Source organism: Echinops telfairi, unplaced genomic scaffold (assembly GCF_000313985.2).
Source record: "Echinops telfairi isolate 266 unplaced genomic scaffold, ASM31398v2 ScPeMD7_4225;HRSCAF=4972, whole genome shotgun sequence".
Taxonomy (NCBI): Eukaryota; Metazoa; Chordata; class Mammalia; order Afrosoricida; family Tenrecidae; genus Echinops; species Echinops telfairi.
The window spans coordinates 288,753-301,090 of NW_022108124.1; positions in this window are offsets into that span (position 1 = coordinate 288,753).

Sequence of the window (12,338 nt, forward strand, 5' to 3'; positions counted from 1 at the left end):
GTGTCCTGTCTCCAGGGAGCTATTTATCTTTGTTGCACCTCCAAATGAGGTCATCAAGCTGCGACCTGATTGACAGGCTAGACTCCACCCCTTCTCAAGTTGACACCAGATTATGTAAGTCCCACAGGAAGGATGAGTTGTTAGAAGGCCCTGGGCCCTGGGTATTCATTTAAACTGGCCATGGAACTGGCCAGGAGCCTTATTTGGACCCATAGCAAGCCCACAAGATTGGAAGCAAGGACTCATCTTCCCAGACACAGTTTAAAAGGCCTACTCGACATTTCTGATCATTTTCAGGAGCTCATCCCTGCCTTTATCCTTTTCCCCAACCCTATTGTCCACAAGGTCAGCAGCTCGAAGGCACCAGTTGCTCCAAGGGAGAAAGATGAGGCTTCCTACTCCTGTAAAAAGTCACAGCCTTGGAAGCCCACAGGGGCAGTTCTACCGTGTTCCACAGCAGAGCTATGAGTCGGAATTGACCCGATGGCCGTGATTTTTATTTTGGTTTTCATTCCCAGTGCCTGATCTGTCCATTCACTCCTTCCACCTTAACCTTGGAAGTGAGTCCCTAGTTAGCCTATTTTTTTATTCCTGCTTCCTAAACATCTGCAGAGGAAGAGGAGGGATGGGTGAAATTGGTGACAGAGGGAAGCAGAGGAGAGGAGCAGACTCAGTTGACTTCTCAGCTTGTGTCTCTTTAATTATCTCACCAATCACCACGGGTACAATCTGCTATGAGAATATTTAAAGACGATTCATTGATGTGTTCAAAATCTCGCCTTCCATTCAAGAGAATTGGGCTTGATTTCACACAATGAACTTAATGTATAGCCATTACCCACCTGTCCATAGAGGTTGACATATGACTATGATGCTGATGGGGCTTTAGGAGAACTTCCAGACTAAGAGGGACTAGCAATAAAGGCTCAGAAAGAAGTAACCCACTTCTGAAATCAGACCATGAAAGCCCTACAGATCAAAACAATCCAATCCCTAACCAAATTCTGGGGGATGTATTTAATTTAGTTGTATGTGGGGTCAAAGTGATTTGGGACCCCATGATGAGATCACTGAAGATATTGGTGCTCTAGCAGTGTGGTGAAGAAATCAGATGGTGCCCAGCTATCAGAAAGAGTGGTGTCTGTAGTCTTAAAGGCTTGTATTACAACAAGCAGTCATCTAACTGAGATGTAAGCTAAGTCCACATGGAAGAAGCACACCACCCTGTGTGACCCAAGGGATGTAAATAATAAAATCCAAGACTAGAGGAGGGAACTTACATTAGAGCTTAAATTCTGAATATTCGGTATGCAGAAGGCTAAAGCCTAAAATCCATTTGTAGAGTCCCCATGCGGATTAAGCCTCCAGGGAATCCCCTCCGACCATGGACCAGGGATGTGAATAGCCTTGCTATCAGACAAAGTGCATTGGAAAGTAGATTAATGCAGATGTACTGAGGTCTAAATTTACCACTTTATCATTTGTGCTCCCCCTTAACTAATTTTAAATTTGTTCTAGCTTTTATTCATTTTAGTTTGATTTTTTTTGTTTTTAAATGTAGTTTTTATTATTTTTGCTTTCTTTTGGATTGAGATTTTCCTGAGTTTTATTCAGTTATTGGTTGTGGTTAGGGGTTGTTTCTGTTCTATTTTTGTTTGAATTTTTTACTGTGTATGAAATCCAGGCTAGGGAATCTGGACAGATAGTGAATAGATTAATAGTTCTTAGGGTTGTGGCAGAGGACGTTGGGGGTGAATAGGGTGCTAATATTAATGAGTACAAGAATGACAAAATCTGATAAAATTGTGATAATTGCACAACACTTCATAAGGCATTTAAGCCATTTAGTTGTATGGCATGTGAATAAATGTACAGTTTGTCAATAAAACTGTTGACAGCAGAGAGTATCAGCCCTAAGGTCTTCATGTCTTAGCTGGAATGAAGGTTCTTCGGGCTTGTATGGACCTCAGAAAACACATAATTTGTCCTGGAAAAGGACATCAGACTTGCTAAAGAGGAGGGTCGGCACAAGAGACCGGTTGGACATGGATTGACAAAGTCCGGCAACAATGGGATCAAACGAACAGCGATTGTGAGGATGGTGCAGGGCCGGGCAGTGTTCCCTTCGATGGGCAAAGGTTCGAGATGAGTCGGAGCCGACTCTGTGGCTAAAAACAACAACAACAACAACAACAACAAATGTTTTGCCCATTGACTAGCCAGCTGCTTACTACAAAACAAACAAACAAAACAGCTCACCACTTTCTCAGCCTTTAGATCACCACCTCTTCGTGGAAGCTACAAAAATGGCTACACTTGATTATGCTGAGAAAATGCCACGTGTCTAACCCTGCAGGCCTCAAAGACAAGAATTTCTACTTGAATCTCACATCACAGGCGGGAAACATTTTAACACCATTCCTGAACACTCTTGGGGTGCTGTCCTGGCCTGGGGTGGGTGGTGGGGTGGGCCCAGCCTACTCTGTCCTATTCTGGCCTCCTGAGGAGACTCCACTGCCTCTCGGCTTGTTGGGGTGTCCTCTGCAAGAAAGCCCCCCTGATAGCTCTGCCAACCCATATGGGAGCCACCCTTCACCTGGTGGGCCGTGAGGGACGGTGGTGCAGGAACAGTGGAGTGATGCGCATGAGGAGTGCTGGGTACACGGGTACTGTTCAGTGGACAGACACTGTGCCCCCCTCTCCAGGCCTGGCCCCGAGCTCAGTCAGGAAGTACTTGTTCATTATTTAGACATCTTGAAAAGAGAGCAGGGGTGGCGTGGGGATTCTTTGTGTAAACCGTATGTCACCTTTCCAGTTCAGTGAATGGAAATCCATCCAAAACCACCCGCTAAATCATCAGAATTGTCATCTACGCCTTTGTAATATAGCATATTGCCCACTAGAGGGCCTCGGATTTCCACCTGTGTTGGGCGTTAGGATTACAAACACCCTGGCGTGCAAGGTCCCTGGAGCTCAGTGTCCCCGTTAAAGCAAATGCACTACAAGCAATCCTGACTCTGAAAAATGGGGCCATTTGGTTCCATACAGCACACTAGTCAAGCATTCTAGGTTAATTAGAAAGTTACTGGTTGGATGTTGACCCCCCAAAATATAGATGGAACATTCTAACATCTGTGTCTGTAGTTCAAGTCTGATTTGAGCATGGGTTGTCTTTGCTAATGAGACAGGATTCGTGTAAAGGTAAGTCTTCAGTCAATCCCTTTGGAAATATAAGAGCTCCAAGAAGCAAGTGAAAGAAGCAGAGATAGGGGAGAGACGCCACGCCACAAGAAAGTCGCCCGGGAGCAGAAGCTCAAAGGGACAAGGACAAGGACCCTCCTCAGGAGCTGGCAGGGACAGAGCGGGAGCTGGCACCCTGGATTTAGAATCTAGCCTCCCAAACTGTGAGAAAGAAGTGTGCTGGTTAAAGCTATTGACTTGTGGTATCCCTGGTATTGCAGCACGACATGAGTAAGACATCCTCTAAATCAGCGGTTTCTTACATGTAGTTTGCAGAATAAAACTATGAATTCAATGGATCCATCCCACCACCTGCTATAAATATATATACATTCACTGTCATCGAGTTGATGCTGACTCATATTGACCCCGTAGAGAAGGGTAGAACTGCCCCCTGTGGGTTTCCAAGACTATAATCCTTTACAGGAGTAGAAAGCCCTGCCTTTCTCCCGGAGGAGCAGCTTGGGGTTTCAAACTGTTGAGCTTAAGATTAGCAGCCCAAACCATACAGCACTAGGGATCCTATGTATATGTATGTGTGTACCTCCAGTAATGGTAAATATATTTTGAAAGTACAACATATTATATCCTTCTCTTGATTGATTCCAATAATAGAAGAAAAGACTGGGCATGTTTTATAAACACAATTCATAACATCATGTTAGCATTTGCTTAGTCAGCCTACCTGTATTAAGTGCCTGAGTTTCAGGTACCATGCCAGTGCGTGAGGTTAGAAAGCTTTATTAAAACATGTCCTCACAGATTCCTTATATAATTTTTTTGATTTGCATCTTTACTCTGGTGGTAATTTTTATTTATGGATAGATTTTCAAATATGTCTTTTAAAGTAGCAAAAAGTATAGTTGTGTCAGTCTGGGTTGACTAGAGAAACAAATTCATAGGCACTCATATGTGTGTAAGAAAGAGCTTTACATCAAAGAACAAAAAATCATATTATTGTAAATGTGGGTGAGTGCAGAGTGGAGACTCAAAGACCATCTGTAGGCAACTGGACACCTGCTTACTGAAGGGTTGTGGGAAGGATATGAGCCAGTCAGGGTGCAGGGTAGCAATGATGAAACATAACTTTCCTCTACTTCTTAAATGCTTCCCCCCACACACACACTATCACGATCCCAATTCTATCTTACAAATCTGGCTAGACCAGAGGATGTACATTGGTACAGATAGTAACTGGAAACACAGGGAATCCAGGACAGATGACCCCTTCAGGACCAGTGGTGAGTGGTGATGCCTGGAGGATGGAGGGAATGTGGGGTGGAAAAGGGGAACCGATAACAAGAATCTACATATAGCCTCCTCCCTGGGGGATGGACAGCAGAGAAGAGGGCAGGGAGAGACATCGGACAGTTAACATATGACAAAATAATAATTTATGAACTATAAAGGGTTCATGAGGGAGGGGGGAAAATGAGCAGCTAATATTAAGGGCTCAAGTAGAAGGCAAATGTTTTGAGAATGATGATGGCAACAAATGTACAAATATGCTTGACACAATGGATGGATGTATGGATTGTGATAAGAATTGTATGGTCCCCCAATAAAATGATTTTTTTTTAAAGAAAGAGCTTTATAGAATGAGTAATTGTATATTAAGGAAACATCCCAGCCCAGTCCAGATCAAATCCATATGTCCGATACCAGTCTATAAATTCCTCTTCAAACTCATGAACACATGCAATGATGCCAAGTACAGGAAGATCACAGGCCAGTGGGTGCAAAGTCTTGTGGGTGAAATGGTGGTGGAAGCCTCTCAGCGCTGGCGTGAGTCTACATGTGGCTCCTCCAGCTCCAGGGCTTTGCCTCCACCCTCTTGCTTTCTCGTGGCATGTATTAGTCAGGTAGGCATGGTTCTGCACTTGTGAGTGAGTGTTAGTGAAAGTTTTGGCTTATCACTACCCCCTATTGTTTCTGCAAATAGTGTCCAGTCACTGAAGAGTTTAATCTGCATAAGTTAACAATTCATGTATTGTGGTCTGAAGCAAAACTATATTTGTATAATTTCCTTTTCTCAACATTGTTTTAAATTCCATACTATTGGTTGAATTAACGACACTATCAATAGAATTACCTTATGCCCAAGGGGAATGATTGCTAATGTTCTGCATCATAACATGATAATAATATTTCTAAAGAGAACCAGAGGCATGTATTAACCATAGCTATGTGAATGGATTTAGGGCTCTCACTTAATTCTGGCACAAATCTAAGAACAACTAGTTCTTATGACATAGCCCTGCACAATGCTCACCCTCATGAAGAGATCACTGAAGAGATGGGTGTTATAGCAAAGGGTGGTAAAGAAACTGGTCATCTGAAAGCAGGACGCCTAGAGTCTTAAAGTCTTATCTTCAAATAAACGGCCATCTAAGTGAAGCATCAACTAAGTCCACATGGAAGAACCACACCAACCTGTGTGATTCAAAGATTGTAAATAACAAAATCCAAATCCTAAGGCGGGCATAGTGTCAGAGCATAAATTGTGAACCCCTGGTTTGCAGAGGTTAGGGTTCACAGTGGAAGCTCCAACTCCATCCGCAGAGTTGCCACAGGGATGAAGCCTCTGGTGAACCCCCTCTGAGCATAGCCCTGGGGTGCGAATAGCCTTGCTATCAGACAGAGGGCATTGTAAAATCAATTAGGGCTGATGTAGTTAGGTTAAAATATAATATCTTATCATTTGAATCTCCCTTTTGAGGCATTGTAAAGTTGGCTGCGTTTTTAATTTTTTGCTGAGATATTTTAATGCTTTCTCTAGTCGTTTTATTGGGGGGTTTTGGTTGCTTCCTGTTTGTGCTTTGCATAATTTTCTGGATATGAAATCCAGGAGAGGTAGAGCTTGTGGTAGTTATATAATCCCTTGCCAATTTGAGAGGATTGCGAGTTAAGGGGTGGAGTTTAACCTGTCAATCATTGTATAGCCAATGAGGTCTCTGTGTGAGCATGGCCTTCCCCCTGAGGATTCTGGGAATTCCTGTATTTCTTCCTTGGAGATGGAAGACTCTCTCTCTCTCTCTCTCTCTCTCACCCTCTCCGAACTGGAGAAGCCACATGGTGACCCCTGCCAGTGCTGAGATGCTTATAGCGCCGCCACTGGGTCCACCAGACTTACCACCCACTGGCCTGTGATCTTCCTGCAATCGGCGTCATTGCATGTGTTTGTGAGTCTGAAGAGGACTTTATAGACTGGTATCAGACATGTGGAATAATATTGGACTTATGGTCCTGATCTGCACTGGACTGGGATGTTTTCTTAATGTACAATTATTCTTTATATAAAGCTCTTTCTTATACATGAATGAGTATGTCTATGGAATTGTTCCTCTAGTCTACCCAGTCTAACACAGAGCTATAGAGACAGTAACTGGATTGCTAATTACCTAGTGGCATGGCAGGGGAGGATAGGGAAAATGGGGAGCTACCAACAATAAATATGAGAAGAAAATGTTCTTAAATTGATGATGGCACAACTCTTCTTAATATGATTGAACAATTAAATTGTATGATATCTGAAGTATATGCCAATTAAACTTTTTTTTAAGATGCCTTTGCCACCATTAGCTTTTTACCTCATTGTATATCACTGACCCACAAGCGATCATCTTCAAAGAAGCAGTCGTGCCTCACTTTCATGTGCTGTCTCGGAAATACTTCCTAAAAGTAAAGATTTGCTGTGTTTGGTGGGTTTCCCAGAGAAGCGAAACCAGTGCTGCTGATATGTGTGTGTAACTAGAAAGAGATTCAGAGCAAGAAATGGCTGACGCAGTTGTAGAAAGAGGTTAGACTTCTCTTGATTAGTGGAAGCAGATGGGGAAACAGAGACAGCAGGGGGTGCAGGCTGGTGGATGCTGGGGTCCAAAGTCAGCCAGATGGACCCACCATCAATAGTCCACTGTTGGCTCCTGGAATCAGCAGGCAAGGCAACAGGAGATCTAGGAATCCGATGCAAGATCCCACTCTGGTAGAAGGCAGAGGACCAAAGAGGATTCAACTCCTCTCTCTCTCTTTCTCTGTCTCAACAAGACTTATGACCCTAAGGAGGTGCCATCAGGCTTTGACACATTGAGCTCCATCCCCACCCTTACCCAGGACTGTCTAGTTGTCTTAATCCCTAACATATCCATGTTAGTTTCTTTAGAATTTCTTTGGCTTAACTCCTCATTTTAAAAAAACAACTATTACTATAAATTATTTTCTTAAAAACTTGTAGATTAGCTAAATGTTCTGTGGCTCAAACATATTAACATGGTGGTATTCATCTTTTATAAAGAGCAGCACCATTTTCAGCATTTGAAAAATATCCTTAGAGGCCTCCTCAATCCAGCCAATGTTCTGCTGGTAAGTGAGCAGCGACTTTATGTGAAAAGTCTGTTGCCTGGTTCCAGATGCTTCTGAGACATGGTGCTATGGCAAGTGTCCTTTAAGGCAATGACAAAAATGACCACAAAAACCCATTGCTATCAAGTTGGTTCCATGTGATCGAAGTGGGTCCCCACTTCGTAAGAAGAAAACCTTATGCATAGCTTTGAAACATTTTCAAATACTGAAAGCAAAAAAGGAAGCAGAACATGGTTGGAAATGCTGTTGGAGGCTGGGTCCCTCAGGTCCAAGGGCATTTGAAATGTTAATGACAAGGAGAGACATGAGTCAGGTAGAGGTAGTGGGAGTGGAGACTTCAGGGTCTTCATGTGCTGATGGGGCATGACTCAAGGTAAAGAGAACTAGCTGCAAAAAAAATCATCTAATGATCAGAACTTAAAATGTTTGAAGCATGAACTTAAGAAAATTGAAAGTGGCCCAAAATGAAATAGAATGCATGAAGATCAATACCCTAAGCATGAGTGAGCTGAAATGGACTGGTATTGGCCATCTTGAATCAGAAAATCATGTAACTTACTATGCTGGGGATAACACAATCAAAGGAATGGCATGGCATTCATTGTCAAAGCATCTTGCTAGATCTATCATGAAGTACAGTGCTGTTTGTGATAGCATTATATCTACTTGCCTTCGAGGAAATCCAATCAATGCAAAACTATTATTCAAATTTATGCACCAGCCACAAAAGCTAGTAATGAAGAAATAGAAGACTTCTACCAACAAATTCAGTCTGAAATTTATCAAAATGCAGTCGAGATACATTGATAGTTATTGGTGATTGAAATACAAAAGTTAGAAACAAAGAGGAAGGTACTATAGTTGGAAAATATGAACTTGATGATAGAAATGAAGCTAGAGATTGTGTAATAGAATTTGCAAAACCAATGATTTGCTCATATAAATATCTTTTTTTCAACAACACAAAATGTAACTATACACATGAACTTCCCCAGATGGAATACACTTCCCCAGGTGGAATACTTCATCGGTGAGGAAACACTATGGGGAAGCTCAGTATAAGTGACTAAACCAGACCAGGGGCTGACTGTGGAACAGACCATCAATTGCTTATATGTAAGTTCAGGACAAAGCTAAAGAAAATTAAAACAAGTCCACAAGAGCCAAAATATGACCTTGAGTCTATCCCACCTAAAATTTGAGAGCATGTCAAGAAAAGATTTGACACATTGAACACTAATGACAGAAGACCTATGAGCTATGGGAAGACATCAAGACCATCATTCATGAAGAATGCAGAGGTCATTAAAAAAAAAAAAGGAAAGAAAATATGAATGTGGATGCCAAAAGAGACTCTGAAACTTGCTCTTAATCATAAAGTAGCTAAAGCAAATGGAAGAAAGAATGAAGTTAAGGAGCTGAGTAGAAAACTTCAAAGGGAAGCTCGAGAAGGCAAAACCAAATATTAGAAAAAATGGTTCAAAAACTAGAATTAGAAAACCAAAAGGGAAGAGCCCATTCAGCATGTCTGGAACTGAAAGAACTCAAGAAAAAATTCAAGCCTCGAACTGCAATCTTGAAAGATTCTATAGGCAAAATGAATGATATATGTGTTAGACCGGGTATACTAGAGAAACAATTCATAGACACTCATATGTGTACAGGAAAGAGCTTTATACAAGAGTAATTGAATATTGAGAAAACATCCCAGCTCAGTCCAAATCAAGTCGATATGTCCGATATTAGCCCATATGTCTGATACCAATCTATAAAGCCCTCTTCAGACTTACGAAACACATGCAATGATGCCAAATACAGGAAGATCACAGGCCAGTGGGTGGAAAGTATCGTGGATCCAGTGGCATTGTAAGCATCTCAGTGCTGTCAGGGGTCTCCATGTGGCTTCTCCAGCTCTCAGGGCTCTAGCATAGTTCCATGTGTCTTGTCAGCTGCAATGTCTCCCAGGAAGTGAGCTGAGAGGGAGAGTGTCTCCCACCTCCAGGGAGGAAGACAGGAGTTCCCAGAATCCTCAGGAGAAGGCCATGCTCACACAGAGGCCTCATTGGCTATGACCTGATTTGACAAGCTAGACTCCACCCCTTCACATTGACAGATGATTATATAACTACCATAATACAGGAAGCATCAAGAGAAGATGAAAAGAGTACATAGAGTCATGCTATCAAAAAGAACTGGTTGGCATTCCACCGTTTCAGGAGACAGCATATGAACAGAAGTTCTAACTGCACTCAATACATTAGCCCAAAACAAGGCTTCAGGAATTGATAGAATGCCCATTGAAACGTTTCAGAAAGTTGAAGAAGCACTGAAAACACTCACTCATCTACACCAGGAAATTTGGAAGACAGTTACTTGGCCAACTGACTGGAAGAGATCCATATTTGTGCCCATTCCAAAGAAAAATGACCAACAGGATTCTCAAACTATAGAATGACAACATTGATATTGCACACAAGTCAAATTTTGCTTAAAATCATCAAACACTGGTTGCAGCCATTCATTGACAAAGAACTGTCAAAAGTTGTGGTGGAATTCAGAAGAGGACATGGAATAAGGGATGTCATTGCTGATGTCAGATGGATCTTGGCTGAAAGCAGAGAATACCAAAGAGATGCTTGCTTGTGTTTCATTGACTATGCAAAAACATTTGACTGTGTGGATCATAATAAACTATGGATAACCTTGAGAAGGATGGGAAGGACACTTCACTGTGCTCAGTTGGCACTTGTCCATGGATCAAGAGGCAGTTAGGGAAACAGAACAAGGGAATACTGCGTGGTTTAAATCAGGAAAGTTGTGCATCAGGGTTGTATCCTCTCACCATACTTGTTCAATCGTAGGCTGAGAAAGTCATCAGAGAAGCTGGATTCTATGAAGAAGAGTGTGGCATCAGGATTGGAGGAAGGCTTATTAACCTGCTTCATGCAGATGACACCACCATGCTTGCTGAAAGTGAGGAGGAATTGAAGCACTTGCCGATGAAGATCGAGGATTGTAGCCTTCAGTCTGGAATAGAACTTAATGTAAGAAAGACCAGACTCCTCACAACTGGACCAATAGGTAACATGTGGATAAATGGAGAAAAGGTTGAACTTGTCAAGGAGTTTGTCCTACTTGGGTCCACAATCAATGCCCATAGCAGCAGCAGTCAAGAGATCAAAAGACTCATAGCATTAGGTAAGTCTGCTGCACAAGACCTCTTCAGAGTATTGAAGAGCAAGGATGTTTCTGGGAGGACTAAGGTACGCCTGACCCAAGCCATGGTATTCTCCATTGCATCATATGCATGGGAAAGTTAGACACTCAATGAGGAAGACTATACAATTATCAGTGCATTTGAATTGTGTTGCTGGAGAAGAATATTGCTCAAAAGACAAACCGATCTGTCTTGGATGGCCAGACTTGATCTTACACACTTTAGATATATTGTCAGGAAAGACCAGTCCCTGGAAAAGAACATTGTATTTGGGTAAGGTGACCAGATTTTAACATTGGTAAAGCGGGACACCATTGATAAAACTCATATCCTGGCGAAACAGCCAGATGGCAGCCGAAAACCATATATTCTAGCTTGTCATGCATTCTTTCAAAAAAATCTGGACTTTTTTTTAAAATGCCGCAGGATGCAGGAAAAATTGTTAAAAAATGGGACTGTTCTGCCAAAACTGGGACGTCTGGTCACCTTATATTTGGGGCAAGTGGAGGGACAGTGAAAAAGAGGTATGCCCTCGATGAGATGGACCGACAGTGGCTACATCCATGGGCTCCGGCACAGGAACCACGGGAGGATGGCGCAGGACCGTGCAAGCTTTTGTTCCATCGTGCACAGGGCCACCATGGCTAGGAGCTGACTTGGGGGCATCTAACGTCAACCACCACCACGTGCCAGTTTCCCTCCCTGTGAACATGGAACGCCAACATCCTAACAATGTCCCACTGAAGAGGCTGTGGGGCTCAAACGGGAGCAGAAGAGTCCCCGGCATCTAACATCTGCTTAATAATTATAAACAGCAACGGAAAGAACAGGGAGAGAGTGGTTGCGGTGTGTGCAAAAGGCACACCTTTACCCTCACTCAGCTTCTACCACAAAGAAACTCCGGCTCTGGCACATTGACTTGAGTAGAGTGTTTATAGCGACAGAAGGTAAACCAGCTGGAGCCAAAACTGCTGATCAGGTACTATTTGAGACTAAGCCGCCAGCCCTAAACCTAGGAGTCTAGAAGGGCTCCTCATAGGTGGCCAGATGAGTATCCCTCACTCCGACGCCCAAGTGGACAGCTGGACGCCCATGGCTCAGTGTACTTCATCGAGGAAGGAGCTCACTAATAGGGGGAGGTGAACGACAAAGTTGGCTTTCAAAAAAAAAGAATAAGAATAACGGAGTCTTTTTAGGTTCCAGGATTTTTGGTTTCTAAAATCGCCTAGGAATAGGCATTCTTGTGCTCGGTACCCAGCAGAAGGAAGGGAGGCCAGAAAAGTCAGCCACTGGACTCCCTGACCCCTCTCCGGGGCTCCCCTCAGCGGCCCGGACCTGGACCCAGGGAGGTGACCCTGGGCGTGGAGCTCCAGGCACCCCTTTGAAGCGGCCAGCACACGTTCACCATGGAAAGACTGGTCCCCTCCTTGGCTGAGGGGAGCCTCTGGGTGTGCAGATGGGAACCCCAGAGCTGAGGGAAAAAGAGGAAGCTCACGTCCTGAGAGCAGAAGGCTGGCCTGGC